This window comes from Schistocerca gregaria, unplaced genomic scaffold (genome assembly GCF_023897955.1).
Source record: "Schistocerca gregaria isolate iqSchGreg1 unplaced genomic scaffold, iqSchGreg1.2 ptg000156l, whole genome shotgun sequence".
Taxonomy (NCBI): Eukaryota; Metazoa; Arthropoda; class Insecta; order Orthoptera; family Acrididae; genus Schistocerca; species Schistocerca gregaria.
In genome coordinates this window covers 2826820-2844382 of record NW_026061720.1, presented here as the reverse complement: position 1 = coordinate 2844382, position 17563 = coordinate 2826820, and positions in this window count along the sequence as shown.

Sequence of the window (17563 nt, the reverse complement as noted above, 5' to 3'; positions counted from 1 at the left end):
GCATCGGGATTGAATACAACAGGCACCATGAAGACTTGTCTCACTGGGAGTAATGTCTCAAACTGTCTACTCTTTGATCGTTCCCTGGAAGACCAAAAGCAGTTTCCGAAGCAAATGTGGAGGCGTTCTGTAAACTATGGACCTTCAGAGTCTTCATCAAACATAGAAATTGCATCGGGATTGAATACAACATGCACCATGCGAACTTTTCTCCATGGGCGTAATGTCTCAAACTGTCTTCGCTTTGATCGTTACCTGGAAGACCAGAAGTAGGTGCGAAGCACATCTGGAGGCATTCTGTAATCTGTGGTCCTTCAGAGTGTTGATGAAGCACAGAAATTGCATCGGGATTGAATACAACAGTCAGAATTCGGACTTTTCCCCATGTGAGTTAATGTCTCAAACTGTCTTCGCTTTGATGGTTTCCTGGAAGACCAATAGCAGTTTCCGAAGCAAATGTGGAGGCGTTCTGTAATCTATGGACATCCAGAGTATTGATCAGACATAGAAATTACATCGGGATAGAATACAACATGTAGCATGTGAATTTTCCTCCATGGGCGTAATGTCTCAAACTATCTACTTTTTGATCGCGTTCTGAAAGAGCAGTAGCAGTTTCCGAAGGACATCTGGTGGCATTCTGTAATCTGATGACCTTCAGAGTGTTAATGAAACACAGAAATTGCATCGGGATTGAATACAAAAGGCACCATGTCGACTTTTCTCCATGAAACTAATGTCTCAAACTGTCTTCGCTTTGATCGTTTCCTGGAAGACCAGTAGTAGTTTGCGAAGCACATCGGAGAGCATTCTGTAATCTGTGGACCTTCAGAGTGTAATTGAAACACATAAATTGCATCGGGAATGAATACAACATTCACCATTAGGACTTTTCTCCATTGGAGTAATATCTCAAACTGTCTACGATTTGATCGATTCCTGGAAGACCAGTAGTAGTTTCTGAAGCACATCTGGACTCATTCTGTAATCTGTGGAGCTTCAGAATGTTGATGAAACACAGATATTGCATTTGGATTGAATACAACAGGCACCATGCGGACTTTTCTCCATGGGAGTAATGTCTCAAACTATCTACTTCGTGATCGAGTTCTAAAAGAGCAGCAGCAGATTCCGAAGGACATCTGGTGGCATTCTGTAATCTGATGACCTTCAGAGTGTTAATGAAACAGAGAAATTGCATCGGGATTGAATACAAAAGGCACCATGCCGACTTTTCTCCATGTAAGTAATGTCTCAAACTGTCTTCGCTTTGATCATTCCCTGGAAGACCAGAAGTAGTTTGCGAAGCACATCTGAGAGCATTCTGTAATCTGTGGACCTTCAGAGTGTATATGAAACCCAGAAATTGCATCGGGAATAAATACAACAGGCACAATTAGGACTTTTCTCCATTGGAGTAAAATCTCAAACTGTCTACGTTTTGATCGTCTTCTGGAAGACCAATAGAAGTTTCAGAGCACATCAGGAGGCATTCTGTAATCTGTGGACCTTCAGAGTGTTGATTAAACACAGAAATTGCATCGGGATTGAATACAACAGGCACCATGCGGCTATTTTCCACGGTAGTAATGTCTCAAGCTGTCAACGTTGTGATCGTTTACTGGAAGACCAGTAGTTGTTTCCGAAGAATATCTGGAGTCATTCTCTAATCTGTGGACCTTCAGAGTGTTGATGAAACACAGAAATTGCATCGGGGTTGAATACAACAGGCACCATGCGCACTTTTCTCCATGGGAGTAATGTCTCAAACTGTCTTCGCTTTGATCGTTTCCTGGAAGACCAGTAGTAGTTTGCGAAGCACATCGGAGAGCATTCAGTAATCTGTGGACCTTCAGAGTGTATATGAAACACATAAATTGCATCGGGAATGAATACAACATTCACCATTAGGACTTTTCTCCATGGGAGTAATGTCTCAAACTCTCTACGATTTGATCGATTCCTGGAAGACCAGTAGTAGTTTCTGAAGCACATCTGGACTCATTCTGTAATCTGTGGACCTTCAGAATGTTGATGAAACACAGATATTGCATTTGGATTGAATACAACAGGAACCATGGGGACTTATCTCCACGGGAGTAATGTCTGAAGCTGTCTACGATGTGATCGCTTACTGGAAGACCAGTAGTTGTTTCCGAAGCACATCTGGTGTCATTCTGTAATCTGTGGACTTTCAGAGTGTTGATGAAACACATAACTTGCATCGGGATTGAATGCAACAGGCATCATTCGGACTTTTCTCCATGCGAATAATGTCTCAAACTGTCTACGCTTTGATCGGTTCCTAGAAAACCAGTAGTAGTTTGCGAAGATCATCTGAAGGCATTCTGTAATCTGTGGTCCTTCAGAGTGTTAATGAAACACAGAAATTGCATCGGGATTGAATACAAAAGGCACCATGCCGACTTTTCTCCATGAAAGTAATGTCTCAAACTGTCTTCGCTTTGATCGTTCCCTGGAAGACCAGTAGTAGTTTGCGAAGCACATCTGAGAGCATTCTGTAATCTGTGGACCTTCAGAGTGTATATGAAACACAGAAATTGTATCGGGAATAAATACAACAGGCACCATTAGGACTTTTCTCCATTGGAGTAATATCTCAAACAGTCAACGTTTTGATCGTTTCCTGGAAGACCAATAGAAGTTTCAGAGCACATCAGGAGGCATTCTCTAATCTGTGGACTTTCAGAGTGCTGATGAAACATAGAAATTGTATCGGGTTGAATACAACAGGCACCATGTGGACTTTTCTCCATGGGACAAATGTCTCAAACTGTCTACCATTTGATCGATTCCTGGAAGACCAGTATTAGTTTCTGAAGCACATCTGGAGGCATTCTGTAATCTGTGGACTTTCAGAGTGCTGATGAAACACAGAAATTGCATCGGGATTGATTACAACAGGCACCATGCTGACTTTTCTCCATGGGAGTAATGTCTCAAACTCTCTACGTTTTGATAGATTCCTGGAAGACCAGTAGTAGGTTCTGAAGCACATCTGGAGGCATTCTGTAATCTGTGGACCTTCCGAATGTTGATGAAACACAGATATTGCATTTGGATTGAATACAACAGGAACCATGGGGACTTTTCGCCACGGGAGTAATGTCTGAAGCTGTCTACGTTGTGATCGCTTACTGGAAGACCAGTAGTTGTTTCCGAAGCACATCTGGTGTCATTGTGTAATCTGTGGACTTTCAGAGTGTTGATGAAACACAGAACTTGCATCGGGATTGAATGCAACAGGCATCATTCGGACTTTTCTCCATGCGAATAATGTCTCAAACTGTCTACGCTTTGATCGGTTCCTAGATAACCAGTAGTAGTTTCCGAAGCTCATATGAAGGCATTCTGTAATCTGTGGTCCTTCAGAGTGTTGATGAAACACAGAAATTGCATCGGGATTGAATGCAACAGGCAACATGAAGACTTGTCTCTTTGGGAGTAATGTCTCAAACTGTCTACTCTTTGATCGTTCCCTGGAAGACCAATAGCAGTTTCCGAAGCAAATGTGGAGGCGTTCTGTAATCTATGGACATCCAGAGTATTGATCAGGCATAGAAATTACATCGGGATTGAATACAACATGTAGCATGCGAACTTTTCTCCATGGGAGTAATGTCTCAAACTCTCTACGCTTTGATCGATTCCTGGAAGACCAGTAGTAGTTTCTGAAGCACATCTGGAGGCATTCTGTAATCTGTGGACCTTCAGAGTGTTGATGAAACACAGAAATTGAATCGGGATTGAATACAACAGGCACCATGCGGACTTCTCTCCATGGTAGTAATGTCTCAAACTCTCTACGCTTTGATCGATTCCTGGAAGACCAGTAGTAGTTTCTGAAGCACATCTGGAGGCATTCTGTAATCTGTGGACCTTCAGAATGTTGATGAAACACAGATATTGCATTTGGATTGAATACAACAGGAACCATGGGGACTTATCTCCACGGGAGTAATGTCTGAAGCTGTCTACGTTGTGATCGCTTACTGGAAGACCAGTAGTTGTTTCCGAAGCACATCTGGTGTCATTCTGTAATCTGTGGACTTTCAGAGTGTTGATGAAACACAGAACTTGCATCGGGATTGAATGCAACAGGCGTCATTCGGACTTTTCTCCATGCGAATAATGTCTCAAACTGTCTACGCTTTGATCGATTCCTAGAAAACCAGTAGTAGTTTGCGAAGCTCATCTGAAGGCATTCTGTAATCTGTGGTCCTTCAGAGTGTTAATGAAACACAGAAATTGCATCGGGATTGAATACAAAAGGCACCATGCCGACTTTTCTCCACGAAAGTAATGTCTCAAACTGTCTTCGCTTTGATCGTTCCCTGGAAGACCAGTAGTAGTTTGCGAAGCACATCTGAGAGCATTCTGTAATCTGTGGACCTTCAGAGTGTATATGAAACACAGAAATTGTATCGGGAATAAATACAACAGGCACCATTAGGACTTTTCTCCATGGGAGTAATATCTCAAACAGTCAACGTTTTGATCGTTTCCTGGAAGACCAATAGAAGTTTCAGAGCACATTAGGAGGCATTCTCTAATCTGTGGACTTTCAGAGTGCTGATGAAACATAGAAATTTTATCGGGTTGAATACAACAGGCACCATGTGGACTTTTCTCCATGGGACAAATGTCTCAAACTGTCTACCATTTGATCGATTCCTGGAAGACCAGTATTAGTTTCTGAAGCACATCTGGAGGCATTCTGTAATCTGTGGACCTTCAGAGTGTTGATGAAACACAGAAATTGCATCGGGATTGATTACAACAGGCACCATGCTGACTTTTCTCCATGGGAGTAATGTCTCAAACTCACTACGCTTTGATGGATTCCTGGAAGACTAGTAGTAGTTTCTGAAGCACATCTGGAGGCATTCTGTAATCTGTGGACCTTCAGAGTGTTGATGAAACACAGATATTGCATTGGGATTGAATACAACAGGAACCATGGGGACTTTTCTCCACGGGAGTAATGTCTGAAGCTGTCTACGTTGTGATCGCTTACTGGAAGACCAGTAGTTGCTTCCGAAGCACATCTGGTGTCATTCTGTAATCTGTGGACTTTCGGAGTGTTGATGAAACACAGAACTTGCATTTGGATTGAATACAACAGGAACCATGGGGACTTTTCTCCACGTGAGTAATGTCTGAAGCTGTCTACGGTGTGATCGCTTCCTGGAAGGCCAGTAATTGTTTCTGAAGTATATCTGGAGTCATTCTGTAATCTGTGGACCTTCAGAGTGTTGATTAAACACAGAAATTGCATCGGGATTGAATACAACAGGCACCATGCGGACTTTTTTTTTATTATTTATTTATTTATTTAACCTGGCAAGATTAGGGCCATCAGGCCCTCTCTTACATCTAACCAGGCATTCTACTTATTTTACAGTCATATGTTTCAGTAGGCATGTTAAACTACATCTAATACAAAAAGTGAGATAAACAATTAGAAAGGTACACCTCGAAAAATACATTATTGAAGAGAAAGATTTAAGATAGGAGTGCTGGCAGCAGGGAGTATGAGGGAGACTCATGATGAAGCGAGGATAAGAATAGAGAGACATGATGAAACATAATTAAGGAAAATATAAAGGAAAAGGAGACTGCGTGTCTAATAGAGATAGATGAAGAGGAAGGAATCTCAGGAGCAAGATAGGAGACACTAGCTTTGCTATTTGACAGATGAGAGGATTTGCCTTGCACATTAATTTTGTGGAGAATTTTATGCGGATGATAGTAGGAAATGCTTCAACTTCTTCTTAAAAGCAACAGGAGATTGAATTTTCCTCAAGGTAAGGGGCAGTTTGTTCCAGAGGCGGACAGCGGCAACTGAGAAGGAGTTTGCAAAAGTTTTTGTTTTGTGAGTGGGCACAGTTAGGATACCAGATAAGAGTGACCTCGTGTTTCGATTATGATGGTATGACAGGATTTTAATCTCTGAAGCTAGGTACTGGGGTGCTTGCGCGATGAGGAGTCGGTGAAGTAGACATAGAGTGTGGTAGTCACGCAGTTTTTCCGGCCGCAGCCACCCTAGCTCGGAGTATGAAGCACTAACATGATCATATCGGCGAATGTTGCAGGTGTAACGCACACAGGCATTCATGGTTAGCTCTAGCCGTCTTTTGTTTTCACTACTCATGCCTTGTTGAATCACATCACAATAGTGGAGGTTCGGTAGAACGAGTGCTTGCACGAGCTGGCGTTTCAAGTCCTGTGGGAATATGTTCCGAAACTTTTTGAGAGCATAGAGACAAGCAGACGTTTTTCGGCACACTGCGACTGTATTCTCCGCCCAGTTGAGATGCTCGTCCAAAGTTACACCCAAGTTCTTCACTGTTTTCTGATATGGTATTGGAGTACCTTCGAGCAGAATAGGAGGTAGCCGTTCGCCGAAATCTGAACTTATTAATTTCTGATGGGCTATTAAGATTACTTGCGTCTTTTTTGCATTTAATTTAAGCCCCAGGTTTTTCGCCCATGTCACTACTGAAGACAGATCATCATTCATCAGAGCGATTGCAGTGTTTACGTCTTCAGGTCTGACGCTGAGATAGAGCTGGAGGTCGTCGGCATAGAAATGATGTTTACAGGAGGACAAAACCGACGAAATATCGTTGACATATAAAGAAAACAAAAGTGGTCCTAAGACTGATCCTTGTGGCACTCCCGAAGAAACATGTTTCCAGGAAGATTTTTCATTTGCGCAGACAACACATTGCTGTCTGTCTTTTAAGTAGCTTTCAAACCATCTCATTGCACTATCAGAGAAATTAAGCTGTTGCATTTTTCTGAGTAATATGTCAAAGTTAACAGTGTCAAAAGCTTTGCTGAAGTCCAGTAGCGTCAATATTGTTGCCTTTCGATTGTCGATGGCATATTTCAGGTCATCAGTTACTTTAATTAGAGCAGTTTTTGTGCTGTGATGTTTACGGAAACCGGATTGAAATTTGTCATATAGACTGAATTCATGCAAGTGTTCAGTGATTTGGTCATGAACAATATATTCCAGTGCTTTGGAAACAGCAGGCAGTATGCTAATTGGTCGGTAATCACTAGGCAGTTGCGGGTTTTCGACCTTAGGGATGGGTCGAATTATGCTTCTTTTCCATGCAGTGGGGTATATTCCGTTCACGAGGGAAAAATTAAATATGTCAGTTAAGACAGGTACTAAGATATCGGCAACATTCTTAATCATGGTTATACCGATACTGTCGTTGCCTATTGCATCAGAAGAGATTCTCATTATTGCTTTTCTTGCCGTATTTGTTGTTACATGTTTTAGATGAAAGGTATCGTTGTTAGTTATCCTGTTTGGGGATTCTTGTGGACGGAAATCATCAGCCGTGCTGGTATTCAGAGGTGCAGAGAAGAATTCATTTAATTCGTTAGCTGACACATGGAAAGTAGTTTCCGATTTTGCCTTTCCGACCCCCAAGCTACGGAGATTCTTCCATAGAGTCGTGGGTGTCAGATCGCTGCATACGAGGGAGCGAGCGTGCCTGATTTTGGCATTGCGAATGCATTGTTTCACTCTGTTCCGTAGCTTTCTATATTCTTCAAAACGTTCGGGTTTCGGATCTGCCTTGAAACGCCTGTGGGCAGCATCCCTATTAGTCATCATTTGACGTAATTCAGCTGTCAGCCATGGAGCAGGAGATTTTCTTACACGGACTGTGCGCACAGGTGCATGTTTGTCATAGAGGGCAGTGAGTTTATCACCAAGTTCATTAATTTTGCCGTCGATTGTAGGTTCTCTGATTATTTGATGCCATGAGATTTCTGAGCAATCGGCTGTTAGAGCGTCAAGGTCAATACGTTTCATGTTCCTACAAGTTATGTAACGCGATTTGATCCTTGGGGGCTGCACAGAGTAGGCCAGGAATATTACATCATGTGCTGAGAGGCCAGGGGCCGATGATTGACCAACATCTCTTACTTTGTCAGTCTGTTTCGTTGCGATCACGTCTATAAGAGTATGACTGTGCGCCGTATGGTGTGTAGGTTGTAATGGAAGAATGTTCATGCTATTGCAACTAAACAATCTTTTTAGGTTTATTGCGGAGGGAGTGTCTCTTAGCAGGTCTATGTTCAAGTCACCCATTACGATGACATGTTCGTATTGACATTGAAGTGAATGTAATTCCGACTGGAAGGAACTCATTGAGCTTATTTTTGGCGGCTTGTACACGACGCCAGTCAAGAATTTCCGACTTTGTATATTTATTTCAATGAACATGAATTCAGCCTCTTTTTCTTCAGCAGGATTTGACGTACATAAGACTTTCGCTTTGAGATCTGTTCGTATATATGCGCCGACCCCGCCACCTCGCTTTTTTGATCTGTCTGCCCTAAGAAATGTGTTCCCTGGGAGATGAATAGATGCAGAGGATATGTGTGGTTTCAACCACGTTTCGGATAAGAGGATTACGTGGTAGTTTAGTTGGTGGAAGAGGAGGCTAAGTTCTTCGTAATGCGCAGGTAAAGACTGAATGTTGCAGTGAGCTGCTAAAAGCTCGGACGCGTTCCGCTGAGCAGCCTGGAGTAGGGTGGCAGACTGGTTTGTCCCTTTGTTAGGCACTACCTGCCGCGAGGGGCACTGACCGGTGTTTCCGCCAAGTGACATATTCCAGGGGTGTCCGAGATTTTGCGCGCCCTGTTTGTGACTCCGCGAGAGCCGAAAGAAAAGCGACTGCAAGAGATTTCCTGAGGTTGCGGGAGTATAGAAAATAGATTAGTGGTATTCGGTGCAGGGAGAATATGACCAAAATGGTGACAGCTGTGTGTCACTGAGTATCCTATGTCGTAAGAGGAAAAGTGTAATTAGAGTATTTGAAACAGCTTAGGGTGGAAATAAGGGAAAGAGGAGTGATTTAAGAGGCCGATGCTGCCAGCAGAGAGAAGAAAGCTTAATATTTAATAGAGTATCGTAGGAAGCTAGAATTAAATTGAAATTTGCTAAAGTGATACTGATAGTAATTTTTGTTATGCACAATTTAAACCGAAGAGATGGTTGACTAATGAACTAAAGGAGAGACAAATAATTGCAATAGAACTATTACAGAATGGAAGAGAATAAACTGAGAAAATGAAAAAAAGTATTAGCAGTAACTAAAACTAAGCAATGGCTACAGCTAAAGACACAAAAATAGTAAAAAGTTAATACAGTTACAAAAACAATTAGTTGAAGGTACAAATAATTGAAAAGTTAATAAGTTGCAAAAACAATTAGTTGAAGGTACAAATAATTAAAAAGTTAATACAATTACAAGACTATATCTGAGTATAGGACTGTTAAAATTTGAAAATGGTGTTAAGTTTGACTTTTGGCTCGAGTAGGTTCACTTAATACTATTTAGTTCTGTCATGTTTGTGACTGTCTTCTTTCCAGCTGCAGTCTTAATGATTACTCTGCCATCCTGAGTCCACACATTCTGAAGACCGAAATGGGATATGGCACTGTTTAAAATCTTTAGCCGCTCGTGTGTCAGATCTTCCCTTATTGTAATCCCTGTCCTTGCTAACTTCTTCTTCTGGGTAAAGATCTCAGCCCTTTTTCGGTACGACACAAATTTAATAATTATTGGACGAGGTTTGGTAGCACCTGGTAGTTTTCGTCCCACCCGGTGGCTCCTGTCAATGTCTGCCTTGGTCACTTCCACGCCTAATTTTTCACGCGCAACCTGTATAAGCAGGTTGTCCGTGTCTTCTTCTTTATTTTCAGCTACTCCAAACAGTCGTAGACTATTTCGCCTTTGGCACTGTTCTAGCTCGTCTGTGGCGGCAGATAGTTTCACTTCCAACTCTCGTGCCTTTTTCTCGTATTCAGACACAGACTTTTTTAGTGCTGTAATTTCGGCAGTATTGGCCTCAACAGTTTCACGCATTTTGGCCAATACTGCTGCCGTTACAGTATCTGATATGGTGCCTGCTATCAGATCGAGATTGTTTTTATCGCGAAGCGCAGCGTTTACCTCAGAGCGAACCAGCTCCGCTATACCGGGAGCCGCGGCCGCACCTTCCGCCAGGAGCAGGCCCGCCGCACCTGCTGCTTCCCCGCTACTGGACGCGCTGCTGTTGATTCCTCTGTTTACCATTTTCTCGCAGATATTAGCGGAGCACAGAAAAAAATAGCACTACTGCACAGAACACTTGTACTAGACAACACCACCTGCGAGAACACCTTCGAATTCGACTAAATTTCGCGAGCCGAACTTAACACGTGTTACACTGCAGCCGCCATGAGCAAATTACTCCATGGGAGTAATGTCTCAAATTCTCTACGCTTTGATCGATTCCTGGAAGACCAGTAGTGGTTTCTGAAGCACATCTGGAGGCATTCTGTAATCTGTGGACCTTCAGAGTGTTGATTAAACACAGAAATTGCATCGGGATTGAATACAACAGTCACCATGCGGCTATTTTCCACGGTAGTAATGTCTCAAGCTGTCTACGCTGTGATCATTTACTGGAAGACCAGTAGTTGTTTCCGAAGCATATCTGGAGTCATTCTGTAATCTGTGGACTTTCAGAGTGTTGATAAAACACAGAAATTGCATCGGGATTGAATGCAACAGGCATCATGCGAACTTTTCTCCATGGGAGTAATGTCTCAAACTGTCTACGCTTTGATCGATTCCTAAAAAACCAGTAGTAGTTTCCGAAGCTCATCTGAAGGCATTCTGTAATCTGTGGTCCTTCAGAGAGTTGATGAAACACACAAATTGCATCGGGATTGAATACAACAGGCACCATGAAGAATTGTCTCACTGGGAGTAATGTCTCAAACTGTCTACGCTTTGATCGTTCCCTGGAAGACCAATAGCAGTTTAGCAGTTTCCGAAGCAAATGTGGAGGCGTTCTGTAATCTATGGACCTTCAGAGTCTTGATCAAACATAGAAATTGCATCGGGATTGAATACAACATGCACCATGAGAACTTTTCTCCATGGGAGTAATGTCTCAAACTGTCTTCGCTTTGATCGTTCCCTGGAAGACCAGAAGTAGTTGCGAAGCACATCTGGAGGCATTCTGTAATCTGTAGTCCTTCAGAGTGTTGATGAAACACAGAAATTGCATCGGGATTGAATACAACAGGCAGAATTCGGACTTTTCTATATGGGAGTTAATGTCTAAAACTGTCTTCGCTTTGATCGTTTCCTGCAAGACCAATAGCAGTTTCCGAAGCAAATGTGGAGGCGTTCTGTAATCTATGGACATCCAGACTCTTGATAAGACATGGAAATTACATCGGGATTGAATACAACATGTAGCATGCGAACTTTTCTCCATGGGAGTTATGTCTCAAACTACCTACTTTTTGATCGCGTTCTGAAAGAGCAGTAGCAGTTTCCGAAGGACATCTGGTGGCACTCTGTAATCTGATGACCTTCAGAGTGTTAATGAAAGACAGAAATTGCATCGGGATTGAATACAAAAGGCACCATGTCGACTTTTCTCCATGAAAGTAATGTCTCAAACTGTCTTCGCTTTGATCGTTACCTGGAAGACCAGTAGTAGTTTGCGAAGCACATCTGAGAGTATTCTGTAATCTGTGGGCCTTCAGAGTGTATATGAAACACAGAAACTGCATCCGGAATGAATGCAACAGGCACCATGAGGACTTTTCTCCATTGGAGTAAAATCTCAAACTGTCTACGTTTTGATCGTTTCCTGGAAGACCAATAGTAGTTTCAGAGCACATTAGGAGGTATTCTGTAATCTGTGGACCTTCAGAGTGTTGATTAAACACAGAAATTGCATCAAGATTCAATACAACAGGCACCATGCAGCTATTTTCCACGGTAGTAATGTCTCAAGCTGTCTACGCTGTGATCGTTCACTGGAAGACCAGTAGTTGTTTCCGAAGCATTTCTGGAGTCATTCCCTTACCTGTGGACTTTCAGAGTGTTGATGAAACATAGAAATTGTATCGGGGTTGAATACAACAGGCACCATTCGGACTTTTCTCCATGGGAGAAATGTCTCAAACTGTCTACGATTTGATCGATTCCTGGAAGACCAGTAGTAGTTTCTGAAGCACATCTGGACTCATTCTGTAATCTGTCTAGCTTCAGAATGTTGACGAAACACAGATATTGCATTTGGATTGAATACAACAGGCACCATGCGGACTTTTCTCCATGGGAGTAATGTCTCAAACTCTCTACGCTTTGATCGATTCCTGGAAGACCAGTAGTAGTTTCTGAAGCACATCTGGAGGCATTCTGTAATCTGTGGACCTTCAGAGTGTTGATGAAACACAGAAATTGAATCGGGATTGAATACAACAGGCACCATGCAGATTTTTCTCCATGGGAGTAATGTCTCAAACTCTCTACGCTTTGATCGATTCCTGGAAGACCAGTAGTAGGTTCTGAAGCACATCTGGAGGCATTCTGTAATCTGTGGACCTTTAGAATGTTGATGAAACACAGATATTGCATTTGGATTGAATACAACAGGAACCATGGGGACTTTTCGCCACGGGAGTAATGTCTGAAGTTGTCTACGTTGTGATCGCTTACTGGAAGACCAGTAGTTGTTTCCGAAGCACATCTGGTGTCATTGTGTAATCTGTGGACTTTCAGAGTGTTGATGAAACACAGAACTTGCATCGGGATTGAATGCAACAGGCATCATTCGGACTTTTCTCCATGCGAATAATGTCTCAAACTGTCTACGCTTTGATCGATTCCTAGATAACCAGTAGTAGTTTCCGAAGCTCATATGAAGGCATTCTGTAATCTGTGGTCCTTCAGAGTGTTGATGAAACACAGAAATTGCATCGGGATTGAATGCAACAGGCACCATGAAGACTTGTCTCACTGGGAGTAATGTCTCAAACTGTCTACACTTTGATCGTCCCTGGAAGACCAATAGCAGTTTCCGAATCAAATGTGGAGGCGTTCTGTAATCTATGGACATCCAGAGTATTGATCAGGCATAGAAATTAAATCGGGATTGAATACAACATGTAGCATGCGAACTTTTCTCCATGGGAGTAATGTCTCAAACTATCTACTTCTTGATCGAGATCTAAAAGAGCAGTAGCAGATTCCGAAGGACATCTGGTGGCATTCTGTAATCTGACGACCTTCAGAGTGTTAATGAAACACAGAAATTGCATCGGGATTGAATACAAAAGGCACCATGCCGACTTTTCTCCATGTAAGTAATGTCTCAAACTGTCTTCGCTTTGATCATTCCCTGGAAGACCAGTAGTAGTTTGCGAAGCACATCTGAGAGCATTCTGTAATCTGTGGACCTTCAGAGTGTTAATGAAACACAGAAATTGCATCGGGAATAAATACAACAGGCACAATTAGGACTTTTCTCCAGTGGAGTAATATCTCAAACTGTCTACGTTTTTGATCGTCTCCTGGAAGACCAATAGAAGTTTCAGAGCACATCAGGAGGCATTCTGTAATCTGTGGACCTTCAGAGTGTTGATTAAACACAGAAATTGCATCGGGATTGAATACAACAGGCACCATGCGGCTATTTTCCACGGTAGTAATGTCTCAAGCTGTCAACGTTGTGATCGTTTACTGGAAGACCAGTAGTTGTTTCCGAAGAATATCTGGAGTCATTCTCTAATCTGTGGACCTTCAGAGTGTTGATGAAACACAGAAATTGCATCGGGGTTGAATACAACAGGCACCATGCGCACTTTTCTCCATGGGAGTAATGTCTCAAACTGTCTTCGCTTTGATCGTTTCCTGGAAGACCAGTAGTAGTTTGCGAAGCACATCGGAGAGCATTCAGTAATCTGTGGACCTTCAGAGTGTATATGAAACACATAAATTGCATCGGGAATGAATACAACATTCACCATTAGGACTTTTCTCCATGGGAGTAATGTCTCAAACTCTCTACGATTTGATCGATTCCTGGAAGACCAGTAGTAGTTTCTGAAGCACATCTGGACTCATTCTGTAATCTGTGGACCTTCAGAATGTTGATGAAACACAGATATTGCATTTGGATTGAATACAACAGGCACCATGCGGACTTTTCTCCATGGGAGTAATGTCTCAAACTCTCTACGCTTTGATCGATTCCTGGAAGACCAGCAGTAGTTTCTGAAGCACATCTGGAGGCATTCTGTAATCTGTGGACCTTCAGATTGTTGATAAAACACAGAAATTGAATCGGGATTGAATACAACAGGCACCATGCGGACTTTTCTCCATGGTAGTAATGTCTCAAACTCTCTTCGCTTTGATCGATTCCTGGAAGACCAGTAGTAATTTTTGAAGCACATCTGGAGGCATTCTGTAATCTGTGGACCTTCAGAATGTTGATGAAACACAGATATTGCATTTGGATTGAATACAACAGGAACCATGGGGACTTATCTCCACGGGAGTAATGTCTGAAGCTGTCTACGTTGTGATCGCTTACTGGAATACCAGTAGTTGTTTCCGAAGCACATCTGGTGTCATTCTGTAATCTGTGGACTTTCAGAGTGTTGATGAAACACAGAACTTGCATCGGGATTGAATGCAACAGGCATCATTCGGACTTTTCTCCATGGGACAAATGTCTCAAACTGTCTACCATTTGATCGATTCCTGGAAGACCAGTATTAGTTTCTGAAGCACATCTGGAGGCATTCTGTAATCTGTGGACCTTCAGAGTGTTGATGAAACACAGAAATTGCATCGGGATTGATTACAACAGAAATCATGCTGACTTTTCTCCATGGGAGTAATGTCTCAAACTCACTACGCTTTGATGGATTCCTGGAAGACCAGTAGTGGTTTCTGAAGCACATCTGGAGGCATTCTGTAATCTGTGGACCTTCAGAGTGTTGATTAAACACAGAAATTGCATCGGGATTGAATACAACAGTCACCATGCGGCTATTTTCCACGGTAGTAATGTCTCAAGCTGTCTACGCTGCGATCATTTACTGGAAGACCAGTAGTTGTTTCCGAAGCATATCTGGAGTCATTCTCTAATCTGTGGACTTTCAGAGTGTTGATAAAACACAGAAATTGCATCGGGATTGAATGCAACAGGCATCATGCGAACTTTTCTCCATGGGAGTAATGTCTCAAACTGTCTACGCTTTGATCGATTCCTAAAAAACCAGTAGTAGTTTCCGAAGCTTATCTGAAGGCATTCTGTAATCTGTGGTCCTTCAGAGAGTTGATGAAACACACAAATTGCATCGGGATTGAATACAACAGGCACCATGAAGAATTGTCTCACTGGGAGTAATGTCTCAAACTGTCTACGCTTTGATCGTTCCCTGGAAGACCAATAGCAGTTTAGCAGTTTCCAAAGCAAATGTGGAGGCGTTCTGTAATCTATGGACCTTCGGAGTCTTGATCAAACATAGAAATTGCATCGGGATTGAATACAACATGCACCATGAGAACTTTTCTCCATGGGAGTAATGTCTCAAACTGTCTTCGCTTTGATCGTTCCCTGGAAGACCAGAAGTAGTTGCGAAGCACATCTGGAGGCATTCTGTAATCTGTAGTCCTTCAGAGTGTTGATGAAACACAGAAATTGCATCGGGATTGAATACAACAGGCAGAATTGGACTTTTCTATATGGGAGTTAATGTCTAAAACTGTCTTCGCTTTGATCGTTTCCTGCAAGACCAATAGCAGTTTCCGAAGCAAATGTGGAGGCGTTCTGTAATCTATGGACATCCAGAGTCTTGATAAGACATGGAAATTACATCGGGATTCAATACAACATGTAGCATGCGAACTTTTCTCCATGGGAGTTATGTCTCAAACTACCTACTTTTTGATCGCGTTCTGAAAGAGCAGTAGCAGTTTCCGAAGGACATCTGGTGGCACTCTGTAATCTGATGACCTTCAGAGTGTTAATGAAAGACAGAAATTGCATCGGGATTGAATACAAAAGGCACCATGTCGACTTTTCTCCATGAAAGTAATGTCTCAAACTGTCTTCGCTTTGATCGTTACCTGGAAGACCAGTAGTAGTTTGCGAAGCACATCTGAGAGTATTCTGTAATCTGTGGGCCTTCAGAGTGTATATGAAACACAGAAACTGCATCCGGAATGAATGCAACAGGCACCATGAGGACTTTTCTCCATTGGAGTAAAATCTCAAACTGTCTACGTTTTGATCGTTTCCTGGAAGACCAATAGTAGTTTCAGAGCACATTAGGAGGTATTCTGTAATCTGTGGACCTTCAGAGTGTTGATTAAACACAGAAATTGCATCAAGATTCAATACAACAGGCACCATGCAGCTATTTTCCACGGTAGTAATGTCTCAAGCTGTCTACGCTGTGATCGTTCACTGGAAGACCAGTAGTTGTTTCCGAAGCATTTCTGGAGTCATTCCCTTACCTGTGGACTTTCAGAGTGTTGATGAAACATAGAAATTGTATAGGGGTTGAATACAACAGGCACCATTCGGACTTTTCTCCATGGGAGAAATGTCTCAAACTGTCTACGATTTGATCGATTCCTGGAAGACCAGTAGTAGTTTCTGAAGCACATCTGGACTCATTCTGTAACCTGTCTAGCTTCAGAATGTTGATGAAACACAGATATTGCATTTGGATTGAATACAACAGGCACCATGCGGACTTTTCTCCATGGGAGTAATGTCTCAAACTCTCTACGCTTTGATCGATTCCTGGAAGACCAGTAGTAGTTTCTGAAGCACATCTGGAGGCATTCTGTAATCTGTGGACCTTCAGAGTGTTGATGAAACACAGAAATTGAATCGGGATTGAATACAACAGGCACCATGCAGATTTTTCTCCATGGGAGTAATGTCTCAAACTCTCTACGCTTTGATCGATTCCTGGAAGACCAGTAGTAGGTTCTGAAGCACATCTGGAGGCATTCTGTAATCTGTGGACCTTCAGAATGTTGATGAAACACAGATATTGCATTTGGATTGAATACAACAGGAACCATGGGGACTTTTCGCCACGGGAGTAATGTCTGAAGCTGTCTACGTTGTGATCGCTTACTGGAAGACCAGTAGTTGTTTCCGAAGCACATCTGGTGTCATTGTGTAATCTGTGGACTTTCAGAGTGTTGATGAAACACAGAACTTGCATCGGGATTGAATGCAACAGGCATCATTCGGACTTTTCTCCATGCGAATAATGTCTCAAACTGTCTACGCTTTGATCGATTCCTAGATAACCAGTAGTAGTTTCCGAAGCTCATATGAAGGCATTCTGTAATCTGTGGTCCTTCAGAGTGTTGATGAAACACAGAAATTGCATCGGGATTGAATGCAACAGGCACCATGAAGACTTGTCTCACTGGGAGTAATGTCTCAAACTGTCTACTCTTTGATCGTTCCCTGGAAGACCAATAGCAGTTTCCGAATCAAATGTGGAGGCGTTCTGTAATCTATGGACATCCAGAGTATTGATCAGGCATAGAAATTAAATCGGGATTGAATACAACATGTAGCATGCGAACTTTTCTCCATGGGAGTAATGTCCCAAACTATCTACTTCTTGATCGAGTTCTAAAAGAGCAGTAGCAGATTCCGAAGGACATCTGGTGGCATT